Source organism: Condylura cristata, unplaced genomic scaffold (assembly GCF_000260355.1).
Source record: "Condylura cristata isolate star-nosed mole 26May11 unplaced genomic scaffold, ConCri1.0 scaffold00011, whole genome shotgun sequence".
Classification (NCBI taxonomy): domain Eukaryota; kingdom Metazoa; phylum Chordata; class Mammalia; order Eulipotyphla; family Talpidae; genus Condylura; species Condylura cristata.
In genome coordinates this window covers 48,367,531-48,387,694 of record NW_004567112.1, presented here as the reverse complement: position 1 = coordinate 48,387,694, position 20,164 = coordinate 48,367,531, and positions in this window count along the sequence as shown.

Genomic DNA, 20,164 nt, shown 5'->3' with positions numbered 1-20,164 from the left:
AATTTCATAAGTAGAATTCAAATAAATGTAAGAAAAATGATTATACCTGGGGTAATTTACATATACATACATATAGGTATGTGTGTGTGTGTGTGCACACACATATACATATATAAATTAATGAAGAAATTATGAGGGACATAAAAAAAAAACATGCTAGTAAAAGCAAAACCAGACCTCAGCTATGCATTCACAGGGTGCATCACTCTGTATACGTATTCAAGAGGCATGTATGAAATAATCTATTTTCCTGATTGAATGGCCTCAGAGCCACCAAGTTTCCAAGTGTATCCATTTCCATCTTTTTCCTTTCTGTGAAGGTCATTGTAGGAAATAGTCTAAATATACTGCATACAAATCTTCCCCCTTGAACAAATGTTCAACATCTTTCTAGATTCTGTTGTCATCACAGTATATTGTTCAAACTGATGCAGGTCAATATATATGAATAAAATATATCAGTATATCAGGTTTCCAGTTTCTGTTCAATACGCTAGTCGGACATTTACAAAGAACAGAGCTTATGAATTCCCTCAGTTCTGCCCTCCAAATCCTGCTTTTCCTCCAGTCATTTGTTATTCAGTAAACTATACTTACCATTTTTCCATTACCCAAACCAGAAACACAGAACATCAATCATTTTTAAAAGGATGATTTTACATGATTCTGATAAAATTTGAAGCTACACAATGTCAATACCCTTTTTAGCACTGTCAAGTGAGACTCCATTTAACTAAGCATAAAGTCCAAATTTCTTACCTTGGTTTACAAAGCACTAGAGGAACTGACTCTTGGCAACCTCTCTAACCTCATCTCACACCAGGCAATTCAGTCCACTTTAAACCACACTGTCCCATTAGAGTTTTGCTTTTGCTGTTTCATTTTGCTATAGGGCTTGCCTCAGTATTTCATTTAAATAAGCCCCTTTAAAGAGGTCTTTCTTATTCACCCTACCTAAATAGCACTTCCTTATCTCCCTCTAGTTACCTTGAATCATTTAAATTCTGGTTGGAAGCACTTAAAAGCCAGCAAGAGAATTTGTGGTTCTTACTTTGCAGGGAAGCTCAGGAAAGTGCTTATTAATGTAAAGTGTGTGAGTAAATGCTTAGCAACTGGCTTTCTGAAGCAAGGAAACTGGCTTTCTGAAAAAAAGAACAAGAACTCTGGGGGCATAAATGACTTGTTTTCCAGTTGTGGACACTAATCCAATGAACTTAAAGTTGGAAAGAGTTACTTACCCATAAATGCTGGGAGATATAGTATAAATTAGCTCCAGTAAAAGAAAAAAATGTAGCACCATCTCATTTGAAATGTTGGAGCAATTTATGGAGTATAGTTTTTGTATAGTTTATCGTGTTCTTGTTAAACTGGTGAAATGTTGGTGTTTTACTATCATAAAGTAACCTAGCTCTTCTTGATATGTACAAAAATGTTTGGAGTCAGGTCATCAGCCTAATTCTAAGGTTTCAATTATCAGTCAAACACATTGTCAGGGCAAAGGGGAATAACCCCACACCCACCACCCCTCTTAAAGCATGGTGACCTGAGATAGCAGCCTAGAGATCTTAGTAACAACTTTTAGCTCAGTTCCTGGTATATAACTTAGTTCCTGGTATGAATCTTGCTTCATATACCACCATGAGGCAGAATGGACCTTGGGGTCCCATGACTATGGACCCTTTACTCCATGTACAGCAGCCAGTGCAAACCACCTGGAATCTTATAAAAACTGAATGTGGACATAAGCCTCTGACTTCTACAAACGGGATTCAGTCTTTGGGTGCATATCAGCAGAGTCAGCATCGGTGCAATAAACCTGATTCTTGTTAGCCCTAGTGTTCAAGTTTCCTTTCATATGCTAAGTTTATATGTATTAGCAAAAGTGTACTTTGGGTGACTTGGGAAAGCCTGATGAGCATTTTGGGGGAGGCTGCTCCTACGTTAACATTACATGTTCTGTTAATGGGCAGAACGAGGAGTACCCCCAGACCCCCAAAACTGCCTGCTTTAAATAGGTTTTGTCATCTGCCACATAAAGACAAAACAAACTCAGTGTACAAGACCATCATTAGAAAAATAAACATATTAGTGGGCGACAGAAAGAAGAAAAGATAACCACTTCCAATTAAATACAATTACCATTCCCTCATGGATAAGTGAAGAACCAAACAGCACTAACCAAACAGGGCCTCTGAGGAGCAAAAGCTTGCCACATGTCCAAGGCACCTTCTGGTGGGGAACCACTGCAAAGGAGCAGAATGGGCCAGGCAGTCTGGAAGGAAAGGAACAAAATCAAAGTTCAAGTTAAAAGGAAGTCTGCCATAGTCAGTCCCCCGATAGGTCTCTCTCACCCACATCTCTTTCTTTTAAGTGTTTCCTTTAATGTCCCTCAAACTCTGATACAGTCCAAGGCTAAAAAGCAAGCACAGCTTCTTCACGTCTCTCTGCTTCATGTGCTTCCTCCAGGTCTACTTATTGCTATTCCCCCTTCTTTCTTCCATTCTTCTTCAGCTTCACCTTCCTGCCCAGCTCCAGCTTCTTTGGGTACAGCAAAGATCCTGGAACCTCTCCTTTCTATGGATATCATACTGTCACAAATTCACAAGCTTGTGATTTTCAAAAAGCAACTTAATCAGGAGAAGGATTACTATACAAAAACCAATAGAAATTCTCCTGAAATTTTCAAATAAGAGAATAATCTGTAATGGAATTAAAAATAATTGTTAACCATTGTTTACTTTGTTCCAGAAACTGTGAAAAGTACTTTACCCCCATATTTCATTTTAGTCGCCTATCAAACCATAGGGAAATAAGCTGCTGTGATCTCCAATTTCTAGTTATTCAACAGAATAATCAGAGTGACTAAAGATTTTTCCAAGCAGCTGTTAAAGGGTTGTAAAAGTATTTTAAATCTTTCTTTTCTCTATAAGAAACAAAAACCTAAAAGTATAAAACGTCTTTCTTTGATCAGGGAAAATATAAAATCAGATTTATGAGTCTTCCTTTAAGCAGGGACTTAGTATTAATGAAGAAAAAAAAAAAACAATTCACTTACACCTAAAATACATAGTTGTTCGACTGTTTTATGAAACACTTTTCTCTATTGATAAGAGAAATTAATGATACTGAATATGTACCGCTCAGGTTGCTAATAACGAACCTATGCACTAAGTAATTAGGATAGACAAAAATAAATTTGATTCTTCTTTAGCAATTTCTTCAGTGACTTTTTTCTGCAATTGCATTAAAACTTCTAGTGCAAAAAACAAAGATTTCTTAACAAGTATCTATAGTTAAATTTAAAATGTATTTTTAAATTTAAATTTAAGAGAATTGCTTCAGTCACAAAACATGTTTTTGGAGAAGACAGTATTATTTCAATGTTTTTCATTTAATCTTTAAAATATCAGCATACATTTTTGTCTCATCTTTTTCTTCAAATTACTATTAAAGGAATAAAGAAGTTATTATTTCTCTTCAGGTGTCTGCACTGATTTATTATCTCTTTGCACAGCAATTTGAAGGTATAGAGTATTTAAAGAAATTTGAAGAAGAAATAAGTGCTTTAGACAATTTTAAGCATAATCATTGCAAAGCTTTAACTGTAATATCTCATAGGAATAATTAAATACCAATGTCTTTCTCTGCAGTGCATTACCTTAAAAATTAAAACCACATATCATGTTGTCATTTTTCTAAATATCAACTTGGGACCAACACATGCAAAAGCAAAAATTAGTCAAGAATTGATTTAATTATTGTTTATACTTAGCAACCCAACATTGTTATAGGCTCAATGGTGTGTAATAAACAATTATCACTCTTTGAGGTCCTTTATAGAAAATTAGAGTAATGGTAAAGTCAGGAACCAAGTTATATGATGTCACGGACCTCAGTTTCTCTACATGAAAAACTCATTAGAAGTACAAGGACCTAGGAGGTTCTATGGTCTCATGAAAAATTAATTTAGACCAATATGATTTTCAACCTATCTTAAAACTTCTTTGTATTTGCTACTTAATGATGCAGAAACACATAGCTGTTTCATGCTGCTAAAAATAAGGGGGGGGAAAGTCAATTTTTTCTTCATTGAGCTATAGTCATAAATTAAATGAAATCATCACACTATGGAGTATACAAGGTTTATTCCTGATCTAGAAGTTGATGGTATAAAGGTCAGTATTTTAAAGGAAAATACATTTGAGGGCACAGAAAAGAAAGGCTAAGCTCAGACAATATTTTCATTATCAGAACTATTCTAGTAGGAAAGCTCTAAGTTCCCAATTCCAAATCAATCATTTAGAAGTAATTCTTATGTATTTTTTTAAAGTTAGCTGTTTTACAATGTGATTTAATATTTCAGTTACTTCTTTGTACTTATTCAAAGAAAAACACCAAATCCTTGAAAAATAGCTCCGAATATAACTGAACAAATAATTCAAGAAAAATACAGCAATTTTTTGACAGAAGCACTAAATAGACACTTTCCTAGAGAAGACATACAGATAGTCAACAGATAAATGAAAACATGTTAAACACTATTTATCATCAGATAAAACACAATGGAATATCAATTTACTGCCTTAAGAATTACACACACACACAGAAACAAAAGTGAAGTGAAAAAGGGACACACTTATTGATGGTGAGATTGTATGAATGTAGACTAATCAAGTGCCTATTGAAAACATTATGGAAAAATATATCTACTATATGATCCAGCAGTTCCACTCTTAGTTGTTTACCTGAAAATACAAAAATCACTAATTTGAAAGGATATATGTATTGCTATGTTTATTGCAACAAAAGTCAAATTATGGAAAAAACCTAAGTGATAGAGAAGTGACTGGAAAAACATGCAGTGATAGAGAAGTGATTGGAAAAAACATGCAGAACTTTGTCTTTCTTTCTTTCTTTCTTTCTTTCTTTCTTTCTTTCTTTCTTTCTTTCTTTCTTTCTTTCTTTCTTTCTTTCTTTCTTTCTTTTTGCCTTTACTTTTGTTTCTCTTGCTATTATAATCTAATGATGCTAGGAAAACCAGGACAACTGAGTGACTAAAGAAGATGTAGTATAAAATACACAGTGGAATACTACTGGGCTATTAAGAATTAAATCTCAGGGCTCTCCCTGGTGGCACAGCACTATGAAGCTAAAGCCACTTCAGAAAGAGTTCGATTCCCAGCCCCAGAGGTGACCCACATGGCATGGCAGACCTCTCCTAACCTGCCTGCTGCTCCCCTCAGTAGTGTATTTCAGTTAATATTCCTATTCTGCTCTCTACTCTGTTTCTGATGAATCCTCTCACTGCCCTTGCACCTCTGGCATGTACCCCAGTTCTGCATGCATAAATAAATAAATCTTTAAAAAAATTGAATCTTATCATTTGCAACAACATGGATGTGTTATAGAAAGGTGACTTCATATAAAGGGGAGTTTCTATGTTCCCTTTTCGAGCCTAATGAAGAACAATAAAGAAAATCAGAAACAAAGTGCGACTGAGATACAATACTTTAATACTTTAATAAAAGAGGCATAAATAAAGGTCAATATTAAACCAACCTAAATAATTCCCTATGCCTTGAGGAAAAACTGATAACGGAAAGTGCTTGCTACAATTCTTTATTATTCATTCACGTGGCATGTGAGTAAAACTTATAGTGCCTGTTTTTAATAATAAGGCATGTGGATTAATTGTATAGCTTCTCTTTAATTCCTACCATAAAATAATATTTATTCAAAACACAGGAGAGAAACTTATGTAAAACAGAAATCTTTAGAGGACTAATTTTCAAAGTGCTTAGGCAAGAGCACATATTAAAATCATTATTTTAAATGCAAATAGCAAATAGTAAGATTTGACTTTCACAAGGGAAAGATAATGCTCAAATACACTGTGAATTTGTTCAATTTTATTCATGAAATAAATATGGAAAAAATGTGATGATTCAATTATTAGGAGACATTTAGAACAGTATAATACAGGAAAATTAATGTTAATTTATTAAATCAGCCCCTTTTAGCAGGGACTGTACAAACTGCTAGGAAAAATTCCTAAAAATAAGTAAAGAGAATATGGGTTTATACTTGTCTATATATATATTATACATACATACGTATGTATGTATGTATGTATGCATGTATGTATGTATATACACACATATATGTATGTAGTAAAACTGCAATACTTGAAACAAATCTTAATGTAGTATCATAAAAGAGGATAATTTGTTTGAATTATTTTCTTTGTTATATAATTTCAACAACTTCATTGTATAATTGATATTCAGTAAACTCTATTTGAGATATACAATATGATAATTTTGGTCATAAAAATACAATTGCAAAATTATTGTACCATAATCAAGAGAAAATGAGTATCATAACAATCCACAAAACTAAACATTCCAGACACCCTCCCCACACACCATTCTAATCGCTCTCTCCTAGCCCATGACTCCATTCTCTGGCAGTCAATGATCTGTTTTCTGTCACTTTAGATTAACTTCCATTTGCTGTATGCTTATCATATATGGAACCATAGAGGATGCTTTTATCTGCTTTCTCTCACTCAACATACTTTTAGATTCACTCATATTGTTGACACTATCAGTATCTGTTCCTCTGAATTGATGAGTTTTATTGTTTTGAATGTCTAACCACTTACTGTTGATGTGTATCTGGATTGTTTACAGTTTGGGGCTATTATAAATAGGGCTGCTGTGAATATGTCTTTTCATAAACATGTGCTTTTATGTCTTTGGGATAAATATTTAGGAGTTGAAATGCCTGGATCCTATGGACCCTGTATGTTTAAATATTTAGGTAGTTACTAAAGTGTTATCCACAATATTCCCAACAATAGTGAATGAGATTCTCAGCATGTAATATAGACAAGATTTTTTTTTTCTTCCTTTCCTTCTATCTCTCACCTCCACCTTTCAATTGGAGTGAAGAGGTTCATTACAATGGCTTTAATTTGCAATTTTCTAATAACTAGCAATATTGAATTTGCCCTTATATGTTACCTATAAACATTCTTTGGTAAAGTTTACTCAAAGTCTTTTTCCTGTTTCTTATTTTGAATATTTTTCATACATTCTGGATATGTATGAATTTTGTTAGATATATGACTTAAAAATATCTTTACCAGACCATATGACCTTTCTATTCTCTGGGAAAGTAAATTTTATCTATTGGCCTTTTAAAATTGATACTTTGATACCATATCTAAAAAGTCTTTAAGACTTACTCTTATTTTTAATAAAACATTTAGATTTGAGCTTTATATTTGGTACCATGTTCTATTTTTAAGCTAACTATTGCATAGTATGTGAGTTATGGAATTGAAATCTATTATTATACACAGAGATAAACAATTTTCTGGCATTATGTATTGAAAAAAATATCCTGTCTCTACTAAATTGAGATGCCCTTCCATCTATTCATGTATATGTATAGATATGAGTCTGTTTCTGTTCTGTTAAACTTTTGCTTGTATTTATGCCAATATTATATGATCATGATTACTGTACCTTTACAAGCCTTTTGTAAATGTTGACATTGTTATTTATATTTCATCTGAATTTTTATGGTTTTAAAAATTACATTGCAGTTTTTGAAAAAAATACATGTTGGGATTTTGTTACTCCCCTATATTTACAAATGAATTTCAAAATAAATTTTGTCAATAATATTGAATTCTCTGAATTCTGGGTATCTATGGAGTGTTTTACAGATTTTATTGAATAAGTCTTTGCAAAATATATTTCAATGTATTTCATATTTCTAATGTAATTTTATGTAGTAGTACTTTTTAACTTTCTATTGTAATTGCTTTTTTATGTACACTAAATAAATTTTTTTTTTTTGCACTTTGAAAAATGTGCTATATCAGTTTGAGAACAAAATTTAGAAAGGGCTCCAAAAATCTCCCTTATATGCTCTACCCTCATCATATATGTAGCTTCACACACATGAGTAATTGCATCATTTAACAGAATGTCTACATTAAGTATCAAGGGTAAACTCATATTGAAACTTCATAATTAAAATCCAGAGATAACTTAGGATTCATTATTAGTGTGGTACATTTTATTGACTCAGACAAATGTATAATGATATATATTCATCATTATAATATTATACCATATTAAAACACTTAGCTTTGCCGATTCATCCATTCCCCTCAACCTACCCCTGCCAATCACTTATTTTTCATTGACTTCACAATTTTGCCTAAAGGTATTCGTGTTACTTCTTCATTATCATTAGAATTTCTATAAGCAATGTCCCCTCTCTCATTTCTAATATTAGGAATTTGTGTCTTCGCTCTCATTTTCTTAGCCTGGCCAGAGGTTTACCAATTTTATTAATATTTTCAAAGAGCAAGCATTAGGGTTTATTGTTTTTCTTTTCTGACTTCCTATTTTCAATTTTATTATTTTTGCTCTCATTTTATTATTTTGGCTTTTCTGCTTACTGTGGATTTACTTTGTCTTTGTAGCCTAGTTTCCTAGGATGGTTGAAAATTAGATGGTTGTTTTTAGATATTTCTTCTTTACTAACAATAATCTTTCTATTATTGATTTCAAATTTAATTTCATTGGAGTCCAAATTTGAATACCATAGGACTTCTATTCTTTATTTTTTTTAAAGATTTATTTATTTATACATACAGAACAGGGATACAGTCCAGAGGTATGAGGAGGGGGGTAAAAAGATTCACCGAGACAGTGGAGAGCAGAACAAGAAGTATTGAAATACACTGCTGAAGGGAGTAGAGGGTGAGACAAGAGAGGTTTGCAAAGCCATGTGGGTCACCTCCCTGGCCAGGGATAGAACTCCATCACAGTATCTGTGGATGGCTTCATAATGCTAAGCTTTAACCCACTGTCCCACCAAGGAGGGCCCTCTTTAAATTTTTTAATGGTACTTTATGGCATATAATGTGGTCTATCTTGGTGAATGTTGCTAATAACCTTGAAAATAGCATGCATTGTGGTATTCTTGGATGAATTATCTATCAATAATCTATCAATTATCTATTAACATCTATCAATGTCAATTATATTCGGGAGATCGATGGTGCATCTCTATGTTTATAAGACTTGAAACATGATTTGAGTAGCTACTACTTTACATTTTTAATAATCGTCACTTGAGGCCCTCCCTGGTGGCGCAGCGGGTTGAAGCACAGCACTGAGAATCTAAAGCCGCTTCTGCATGAGTTCAATTCCCGCCTGCCCCGGAGGTGACCACATGGTGTGGCAGACCTCTCCTGACCCGCCCCGCTGCTCCCCTCAGCAGTATACTTCGTCGATCTGCCTGTTCTGTTACCACTCTGTCTCTGGTGGGGCCTCTCACCACCCCTGAGCCTCTGGCCTGTACCCCAGTTCTGTATGCACAAATAAATAAATCTTTGAAAAAAAAATAATCGTCACTTGATTCAAAACATACAAGACTCCAAAATTATTTCACTATCATGTAATGTGTCATTCTCTCCCATACTATCAGGGTGGTTTTGATGTTCTTTTACTGCTTTTCTCTAGAGCACCTCATTGATGGCACATTTTAGGATATAAACTTGTATTATAAAATATAAAAATTATATTGAAAGTCAAGTAACTCATCATTACTTCTGAAGGCAACCAGAAGTTATCTTGGCACTGAATAATTTAATTTTAAGTTGCAATTAAAGTTGCTAGATGTAACTAAAGTCCCCAGGGCTTGTGTGCTTATTAAATATAGTTAATTGCTTATTAAACTACATAAGTCCCTCACCAGTTCTAAGAATGTAATTTAATTTTGAAGGGAAGTGGAATATACTACCTTAACATATGCCATTTTGGTTTGTGGAATATTTTTAGCTAAAGGCAATTAAGACCCAGCAGACTCAGGAAAAGCTTCTTATCTCTACTTTCACTGCTAAAAAGGAGGTAGATAAGGGGCTTATACCAGGAAAACAGTTATAACCAGATGAACTATAATCAGAAAGACTTATCTGCATGATATGGCAAAATTTATTAAACATTTGCTCCTTTCGAATTCCTGGAATTTTCTTGCCCCTGTTTGAAGCCCTAAGCCCCAGACCCTTTTTCTTAGGATGGGATATAAGCTTCAATTCCCTGTCTATCTTGTGTCTTTAGTGTTATCATAGGTACAAAATTTGTTTTTCTCCTGTTAATCTGATTAATGTCAATTAAATTATTAAACAAATCAAAGCATCTAGAAGGGAAAAGGAAAATTTTCTTCCCCCTACAGTTTTGCAGCTTCAATGATCATACAGTTATTCCTCTCTGATCATTTTGTTTACATCCATAACATAAGCTTTTATAATACATGTTAACTCTTTAATATTACACTTGGGAAACAAAATTTCTTTATAACTCACTCATTTAAATTGAATTTTATCAGAAAAATTTATCATAAATCCAGCATGCAAAACTCATTTGCAAATTATGCAAATTGTCACAGTTAAAATGTTTACTTTTATAGCAAATATAAAAACCATGTGTGTAGCCCTTTATGAATGTGTTTATCTAATGGGTATATTATTATAGTATGATATGAACATTCATTGTGACTTGCAAAATCAAAAGCCTATAAGACCTATACAAAGGACAGCCTTCATTTGTTAAAACCTTCCCACTCAGCCATCATGGTTCATTTAGCACTTTGGTTTCCTATTGTTCTTTAACCACAACACTTTTCAAACTTTATGTAATATCAGAATCACCTAAATCATATATTACTGGACCCCACTTACAGAGTTTCTGATTTTAGTAGATTTAAGATAGAGGCTCCAAAGGTACCTAACAGATTGAGATATTGAGCTCAAACACATGAAGGTGTTTTCTGCTCAAGCTTTTTTCATTTATTTCTTCCACCTAGAAGGGTCTCCCCCCAGATACAGTAATGCACCATGCACAGCATAACAATGATTCAGTCGTGCACAGCATAATGATTCAGTCACACAAAGACCTCACATATGAAGGTGGTTGATATTAAGTGTGTAGTAGGTTATACTGTGTAGCTTGGTGGAAATACCTTATGACATTTACACAAGGTTCACTTAATGAGACATCGCTTAGCACATGTGAACATTGTTAAATGATACAAAACTACTTTTGACTAATAGCATTCAAGTTTATGCTCAATAGTCAAACACTCAGGAATTTCCTGACAATTTGACCTATCTAAAGTAGCACTCCTGTGACTGTCTTGTTTATTTTCTTTTTCTCTCAGTCTCTGTATCTGTCTTTCTCTCTTATCACACTTTTTTTCACACACATTATAAAAACATGTCTATATAATAATCAGCATATATATATGTATATATATAGTATGATATCACCTACATTTATAGATATAAAATATAAAGCTATTTTATTTGCATATAATTCTACAATACATCCCTGATAAAGAGGATTTTCCTTTTTTTTTGTTTGCTATCTTTGTCCTCTTTCAGAACAATGCCTGCCACCTAATGAACTTGCAGCAAATATTTGTTCAATGAATGAATACACTATATTCACTTAGAAATGATGAAACAAATATGAAGATTAAAATCTGAAGCTATAAAGAGTTTATATAACAAGTAAGGCGAACTATCTTTGTGGAGCAGTGGGATTATATAAGGGACAGAATATGAGACTTAGAATGGCCATCTCTGGGGATTTAGTTCTAACACCATTTGCCCACTGTGAGAATATGGACATACTTAACTTTCTTGATTCATGGAAAATCATAGTGAGTATATGTTTGTGACAATGCATTGAGGTAAAGTGTAAATAACAATCACTTAGTAGTTATACAGTATGTATTTCTGAATCTAAATAAACTCTAATCTACCTTGGCACAGTAATATATGTAACAGAACTTAATATGTCTTGATATCTCTAAATGAGCACATGAATCTACAAAAAAAAATCTACAATGGAAAGTTATGACATAATAAGGTAATTATTGTTGCTATGATATTAACAGAATGCTTAAATCCTTCAGTATCCACACACTACATTGGAGGACAATTCCGTTAGGGAGGTAATGTAAATTCGGTATACTATTGCATAGATTAAATGATTACTTAGAAAACTAGTCTTTTTCCTCTATTTCCACATGCTGAGCTTTGTGCTTAGCCCTTTGATTTTGGGCTTACCTATAAAATGTGTTAAGGCAAAATTCTAACACAGTATGTATTTCTGAATCTAAATAAACTCTACATGATACATGATAGCTTTTAACAGTAAAGATAGTTTCATGTCTTCTTCCAATAGACCAGATTTCGTGTCCATAAAATTACAATGTAAGTAATTTTGATGTGGAACAGAGCCTTCTAGTTGATTTGGTACAAGCAAATATTTATCATTGTATGGTTAAATGTTTTTTTATGGATGATGAAAACAACAGATACTATATTATATACAAAATTAAATATATAGAATATTCTTTTATCATCAAGCATAAGAATAGCTTATCAACAAACATATTCTTTATTCTTCTAGATAAACATGTTTCCTCAATAGAAAATACAACCTATAACTTTTTTACAATGTTGTTGTGATGTTTAAATGAGGTGATAACAGATATGAGGTGATGTTTTCCATTATAATCATATGCATTTACCATACACTGTGTTCAGTCCTGTAGTTCATTTAATCTTCAAAATTACGTTGTGAAACAGGCAGTATTATCATTCTTATGTTTCTCAAATGTGGCAACTAAGATTTATAGAATTTTAAAAATTTGTCATGGCCAAACAGATAGTGACTATTAACAACCTTTGCTTGGTCTGGAACCCAAAACTTTAACATCTGTGAGCGGCTACCAAATATATTGGTTTTCTTGTTCTTCCCCACTTTATAAGTCCATTTGAAACCAGCCTAACTAATTATTTAGCATTCAGTGAAATTTTTCTATTTGCTTTGCCTTTAAATATAAGCCATACCTCTGTTCTTTTCATTTAAAAATTAATTTCTAAAGAATATTTCTACTGTTTGCATAGGCATGAGAGGGGGGATTTTATATATATCTTTACTGCTAACTTTAATTTATTGTTCAAACATATAAATTAAGTATTCTTAGATTTTTATATTTTATGATGCCTGATGAAATATTATATGCAAGCTCTTTCAGCTGCTTTAGAGGAGTTTCTGAAAAGTTTAATACATGATAGCTTTTAACAGTAAAGATAGTTTCATGTCTTCTTCCAATAGACCAAAATACTTCAAAAATGTATTGTCCCAGAAAAATACGATATAGTCCCAAAGAAGATGTCTAAAAATATTTGGAGAAAATTTTGGAGGCAAGTAATTTGTAAGTACAGGTTTTCAAGTAAATGGGAATTATGTACTCAAATTTCCTTGAAATAAAGAAATATAATGTCCTTTCTTTACCCTATTTTTCTGTTGCTAGAATCATGAAGTTATTTATAACTTAATGAGTCAATCTTCTCTCCTTAATTAAAATCATAATTCCCTTACTTTTCTTAGCAAGTGTACTAGTTTCTTTTCTTTATCATATATGGTTAAAATATTCATCTGTACCAAACAAATGCATACTTAGTAACTACAATTTGGCTTACAGTTTATTGGTGCCATTTAATTTAAGTGTCCAGTGGTGTGAACAGTCATTTTTAAAAACCATTCATCTGTAAATATAGGCATAATTTATATTTGCTTACTCAATTAAATGTTAGTCTTGGAAAATATTGAGTATAATTTTATAAATGCATATCTTTGTTGGGCAATTATTTTGACATTTATCCTTATGGAATATTGTGGGACAATTTTTTTTTATGCTTTAACCAGATAATAATCTGATTAATTATCACATATCATCTGGTAAATCAATAGTATATAATCAGATTCCATGATTCATCTAGTACTTGCAATTTCAAGGGAAACAATTCAAACTATTCTAAAGATTCAGATAAATATGACTTATCTGGTTTAAGCCAGTTTGGATGTAAAAAAAGTTCAGAGGGAGAAAACTAACATAATGTAGGGAAGCATTATTGTGTGGGCTTGGCTTAGAGGCCAGGATTTACAGATTAAAAATCAGGAGTTTTTCCAGTAAAAGGGCTACTGCATTGGTATCTCCTGCCCTCCAACCCAGAACTTGTCAACACAACTTATTCCTTTTGAAAGCAAACAGACTTGTGAAATAATTAATTCTGTTCAGAAACATATTGACTGAATAGTTAGTTATGAGAAATATCCTGGAACCAGATTGGGTTTGAATCTTCACTCTAAAATTATCAGTTTAACAGTGAGCAAGTTATTCAATGCCATTTGCCTTTATTTCCTTTAATGCATGGAGATAATAAATACCATAGAAATAATAACATTTACCTCAAAATGGATTTAATAGTTGAATCTACATTATATGGTTATTGAGGGCTAAATAGAACAAAAGACACAAAGTAAAAAATAGCAGCCGTTCAATAAAAATTGTCTATTAAATTATTACCTAATAAGTTTCTTTCCTATATTAGTCATCTACCTAAATACATATGAGATTGAGTCCTATCCAACTGTTTCCAGGAACTACATTAGTACACACGTTAGCTTAGTCCTTCCAGTGACTTATCAAGCCAGCAACTTTCACTGACTTCCAAACAAAACTTACTCTGTGTTTTCTTCACATTACAAATGCATTTCACATTATTCTCAAATCTTCACTTTTTCTCTGCTAACCTAGGCTATGCTTTTATTACTCCTTTAAAATTATCTTCTTTTGAAAAAGGAGACCTCTTACATTGTTGGTGGGAATGTAGACCACTTCAGACCCTATGAAAAATAATATGGGGATTCCTCAAAAGATTAAAAATGTATCTGTCATATGACACATCAATTCTACTCCTAGATATCTACACAAACTTTATCTGGAAGGAAACTTGCACTCCTATGTCCCACTGCATCACGATTTACAATAATTAAGGTTTGGAATTAACATAAATGCCCCAAAAGAGAAGAGTGGATCAAGAACATCATCTATACAAAATGGAATACAAGTCAGCAATGAAAAAGACAAATTCATACTATCCATGGCAACATGGAAGGAACTGGAGGGTATTATGCTATGGGAAATACTTCAGGAGAAAAGCAGATACTTGATGGTATCACTTACAAGTAGAATACAGAGAAAGCAAACAAAAGGTCAATAAAACCAGGTTTAAAAACTATCCCTTAAAAACTGAGGAAATGGGGAATCCAGAGATAGTGGATAAAAGAACAAAGTGTGGAGGGAGCACAATGGACTATGGTGATGAGTTATGTGTCCTTTGGTGGATGATGAGCTATGGTAGTAAAACATGAAGATAAGGAAATCCTTTATTCCCAAAATACCAAGAATGTAAACCATTACCCAATACAAATAAATAAAATATTCTTTTCAATAAAGCTTTTCTAATTTTCTTGGTCTGATATATTCCTCTCAGTAGTTTGAACTATGTATATTTATGTTCTTCAACTAAAATTTTACGTTATTAAAAGAACAGGTATATTAATCTCATCATATTTTCATCCTCTTAAATATTTCCTACATATTACAAATGCATAGGAATATGTATTGACTCTGATGTCATAACTTAGCTTTATATATATGAAAATGCTATTCATTTTACCCTTTATCACAATTCCATTGTGATAATGGCATATTTTGAATTATCATTATTTTAAAGATTTATTATTTATACATAAAGAATTGGAGTACAGTCCAGAGGTACAGTCCAGTGGTGAAAGTATTCACCAGAGACAAAGTGGGGAGCAAAACAGGCTGACTGACAAAGTACACTGCTGAGGGAATCAGTGGGCAGGTCAGGAGAGGTCTGCCCTCATCATGTGGGTCACCTCCCGGGCAGGGATCCAATTCATGCTGAAGTAGCTTTCGCTTTTCAGTGCTGTGCTTTAACCTACTGCGCCACCAGGAGGGCCCTGAATTAGCATTTTTAACTGATTTTTGCTAGCAATGGTACACATAAATTGCTGAACTTTGTAAAGTACACCAAAATGTTATATATTTGATATTATCATTATAATTAGACACCACACAGAGACTTTGTCCTAGCAAATAGGTTATTTAGGTACAGTTCACCTCAGCACTATTAATTGAACCTTGTTTTCAACATTTTCAGGTTTATTTTCCCTATCAACCATCCATTTAGATTCTAAAAATAAACGAATGCCTTGTCAGAATGAAAAAGATTAAACATGGCTCAGCTGACTGTTTATACTGTGTGTCACTTTTTTATCATTTGCATTTCAGACACTTCTCTTACATAAACTGTCCCTTTGGTGAAGTCTGAATGGTTTCAGTTGACCTATTTTCTTTAGTATTTCATTCTCATGATTTTGTGCCAAGTCTATGGATTATGCTTAACAAGTTCCATATTGCATCAATAGTGTTGTGAGCTCACTGAAGTGTCAAGGGACTGCACTCCCAAGTGGAAAATTTTCTCTATCAGATCAGTTCTAGAAAATAAATTTATTGTAACAAGTAAAATAAGTTCTGAGATAAGGTCATCAACTTTACATTGTTCATTTAATGAATGTCACATTATAGCCAGGTTAGAGAGTTTTAATTTCCTACTTCCTCCAATGAAAGTAGGTATTTAAAATAATTGAAATGATTGGAAATATTACATTCAAACATTTGACATTTTTCAGCAAGTCATAATAGCACAGTTGCTGTATCTTTGTGTTCATAGAAATTATTTCATTGCACATAACTTTTGGCCACCTATTATCTGCCAAATGTTATGTTAGGTACCAAGGAAATAAAACAAAAGGAAATTATTTATTCTTCAAGGAGTTTATAGTGAAAAGTGCTCAGAATAGGCCTCTCCAGGGTACACAGTATAAGTCTTCACAAGATATACTACTTTGGCACATGAATTCTTTTTAGCTGAGTTCAACTGAGGACCTGCAGACTCAGGAGAAAATTTACTTCTCCTTAATGAGCTAGAAGATAGAAAATTTGGGTTATTATCCAGATTTAGGGTTATCTCCATAAGTAACCTCTCTGCCAGAGAAGCCTATTTATATGGCAGTGCCATTATAGTTGCACAATAGCTGGTCTTTTCATCACGTGATTCCTCTCCTTTCTCTTTGAAGGTTCAGATTTCTATCCCATTCTTTAACTCTGGGTATATCCTATTCTTTAACTCTATGTCCACTTTAATCAGAATTCTTGCTCCATATAGATTTTCCTTACTAAATAATTCATTTGATCTCCTCTTGATGAGCTATTTGATACTGTTTTGATGACCCCATCAGCCAGATAAAAAACTAGAGGAGACATTTTTCTCTTTACCTCTATATGGGCTAAAAGATAGAAGATGAGTGGATGTCAGTAATATTATAATGATATATCATGATGAAAAGAGGAAGAACACAGTCCAATAAGGAAAGTGAGAAAACACTTCTCAAAAATCAGCTGAGTTTAGAAGTAAAATTCTCCAATCCACATTTATGAAACTGTTTCTGTTCTCTTCATAAGGTGTCTAAATTGTGTAAGACTAAGGTTGTATGAACTTGTGCTATATAAATACTTAACAAACACTTGTTGTCAGTATTTCTTTTAGCTACATTGGTTCTTAGGATATTAAAAGTAATAATCTGTCTGAGTCAAACAAATAAAGCATCAAAAGTACAAATTTCTATAAGAAAATGCATAATAATAGTTATTTCCCATAATTATTAATATTTCATGCTCTTTATTATTAATATTTAAAGGATACTAGTACAACAATACTAGTACCTAATTTACAAATAAGTAAATTATGTAGCTTGGTCTGTGTTCATTTTTTAACTTTAGAACATATAATATATGTAGAATATAAAAATTGTTACATTTTAAACCACTTTAGATTTCCTTTGTTAATTGCATATTAATTTTATAGGTATCCTTCAGTTTCTAACATTCAAAATAATAATATGATGCTGGGGCCTCCCTGATGCCTACGGATGAAGGCATTGCCACAGCCTGAGTGCCATCTTCTGCCAGTAAGGTGACCCACATGACGCAGCAGACCCCTCCTATCTCTCCTGCTGCTCCTCTCAACAGGATCTCAGCAGGATATTTTGTGGATCTGCCTGTTGTGCTCCCCACTCTCTGTCTCTGGTGAATTCTCTCACCCTTCCCACCAACCCCCCAATCTCTGGGCTACACCCCAGTTCTTCTACGCAAAAATAAGTAAACAAAATCATAAAAAATGTATATAATATGATGCTGTTATCTTATCATAGTTCAACCACTATACTATGAGCTTTTTAGGGAATTGTGTGGTATTACTAGGCATTTTTACAGAAGAAATACTTGAGCCTTGACATTTCTAATATTAACTAGCTTTTAAGTGGCTCCGTTTTAGATCAAGTACTTAAAAATCAGGTTGAATTCAGGCTAGTCTCTCAACAACAAACTTAAACTGCCATCGTTTATATGAGATGTGAATTACAGCCTGCTCCTTTTCAGTACTATGATTGAAAAATTTAAGTATTTCACCAATCAAAAACACTAAACAGGTTGATTAAAATGGATGCTTATATAGATCAAATTGATACCACAGGTCCTAGGAAAATGTTACCTTATAAGGGAAATGTTAAAAAAAAAAGTTAAATTCTCTCTTCAGCAGAATTCATTCAGTAGCATTTAAATATTAGATAGAATTACAAATCAATAGAATTACAAAGCAATTATAAATTTAGGACACTGAGACATCCAAAATAGGTGCTTTTGCAGATTGAATGAATAGTGAAAGAATGAGCAAATAATGAAAATAAGAAATGAAATTAGTGAAATAAGAGAAACAAAACCTAATACAACAGTGCCTCAACTCCCTTTATTCTCTCAGAACTTCCTCTAGGAAATGTTGCAGACCTCCAGTTCCCCAAATTACTTACTTAAGCTTCTCTTGGGTTGTGAACCTCCCATTTTCCTAAACACCTTACCCTCTTTTGGACTTAGCCTTATTCCTTTATTTTCATGTTACTTCTCCAGGTTGTATCTTTGCCTGTTCCCTGGCCCATAATTGAACTTTTATTCTAATTACACTACCTTAAGCCTTCATGTTCTAAAGAGTCTCTTAGGTCATCTTATAATAGTTCTGCCTCAGCAAAGATTCTACTGATAGAAACAAACCAAATTTCACAATGGCACACTTACTAATGGACAGTAAGAAAAAGAAAAAAAAATCAGAAAAGTGAAAATCTTTTCCAATTTTTATGAATTTATTTCCCAAACTTGATTTCATTTAGAGAGAGCCTTACTCATGTTTTTTTTTCATACATAGATATGTGCCTATAATTAAGAATAAAAAATAAACTGATGTGAGCTTTTTTTAGTCTTCATAGTTTTATATATATATATATATATATATATATATATACATATACATATATATATAAAGATTTATTTGTTTATATACATACATGCATACACACATATGTTTACTTATGCATACAGAACTGGGGTACAGATTATAGGTTCAGGGGCAGTGAGAGGATCCACCAGAGAGACAGAGTGGGGAGCAAAACAGGAGGACTGACGCAGTACACTGCTGAGGGGAGCAGAGGGCATGTCATGAGAAATCTACCATGCCATATGGGTCACTTCCCTGGCTGGGTATCAAACTCCTCCTGAAACAGCTTCTAGCATTGTAGTGCTTTAGCGCATTGCACCACCAGGAAGGACCCCATACTTATATTTTTAAAGGTCCATAAATCTGATATTGAATATGCTTTTCTTTAGTTGTGATTTTTAATTTAACCTAGAAATGGAAAGGGTAAAATAAAAGCACCATTAGCAATGAAGGATCTGGCTCCCAAGAAATTCACAACAGACCTCTTAAGGCTGAGACATTGACATGTAGATTATCTGAGGTCAGTCAAGCCCTGCAGGCTCACAAGAAATTTACCACTCCCTGAACTATTTAGAAGAATGAAAAGGAGAGGTCTTAAATCAGAATTAGATTTATTACCAGAAATAATTCTTCCAATCTGAAAAATCTTATCTACATGCCAGGGCAAACATCTACTAAGCATCTGTTCTTTTTCATGTAAATTACACTCTCCTAGTCCTGTGAATCTCCTCTCAAAGTTCCTTAGTTCCCATTCCTTAGTTCAGGCTACAAACAACTCTCTTTGGAATCCATATATATATATAT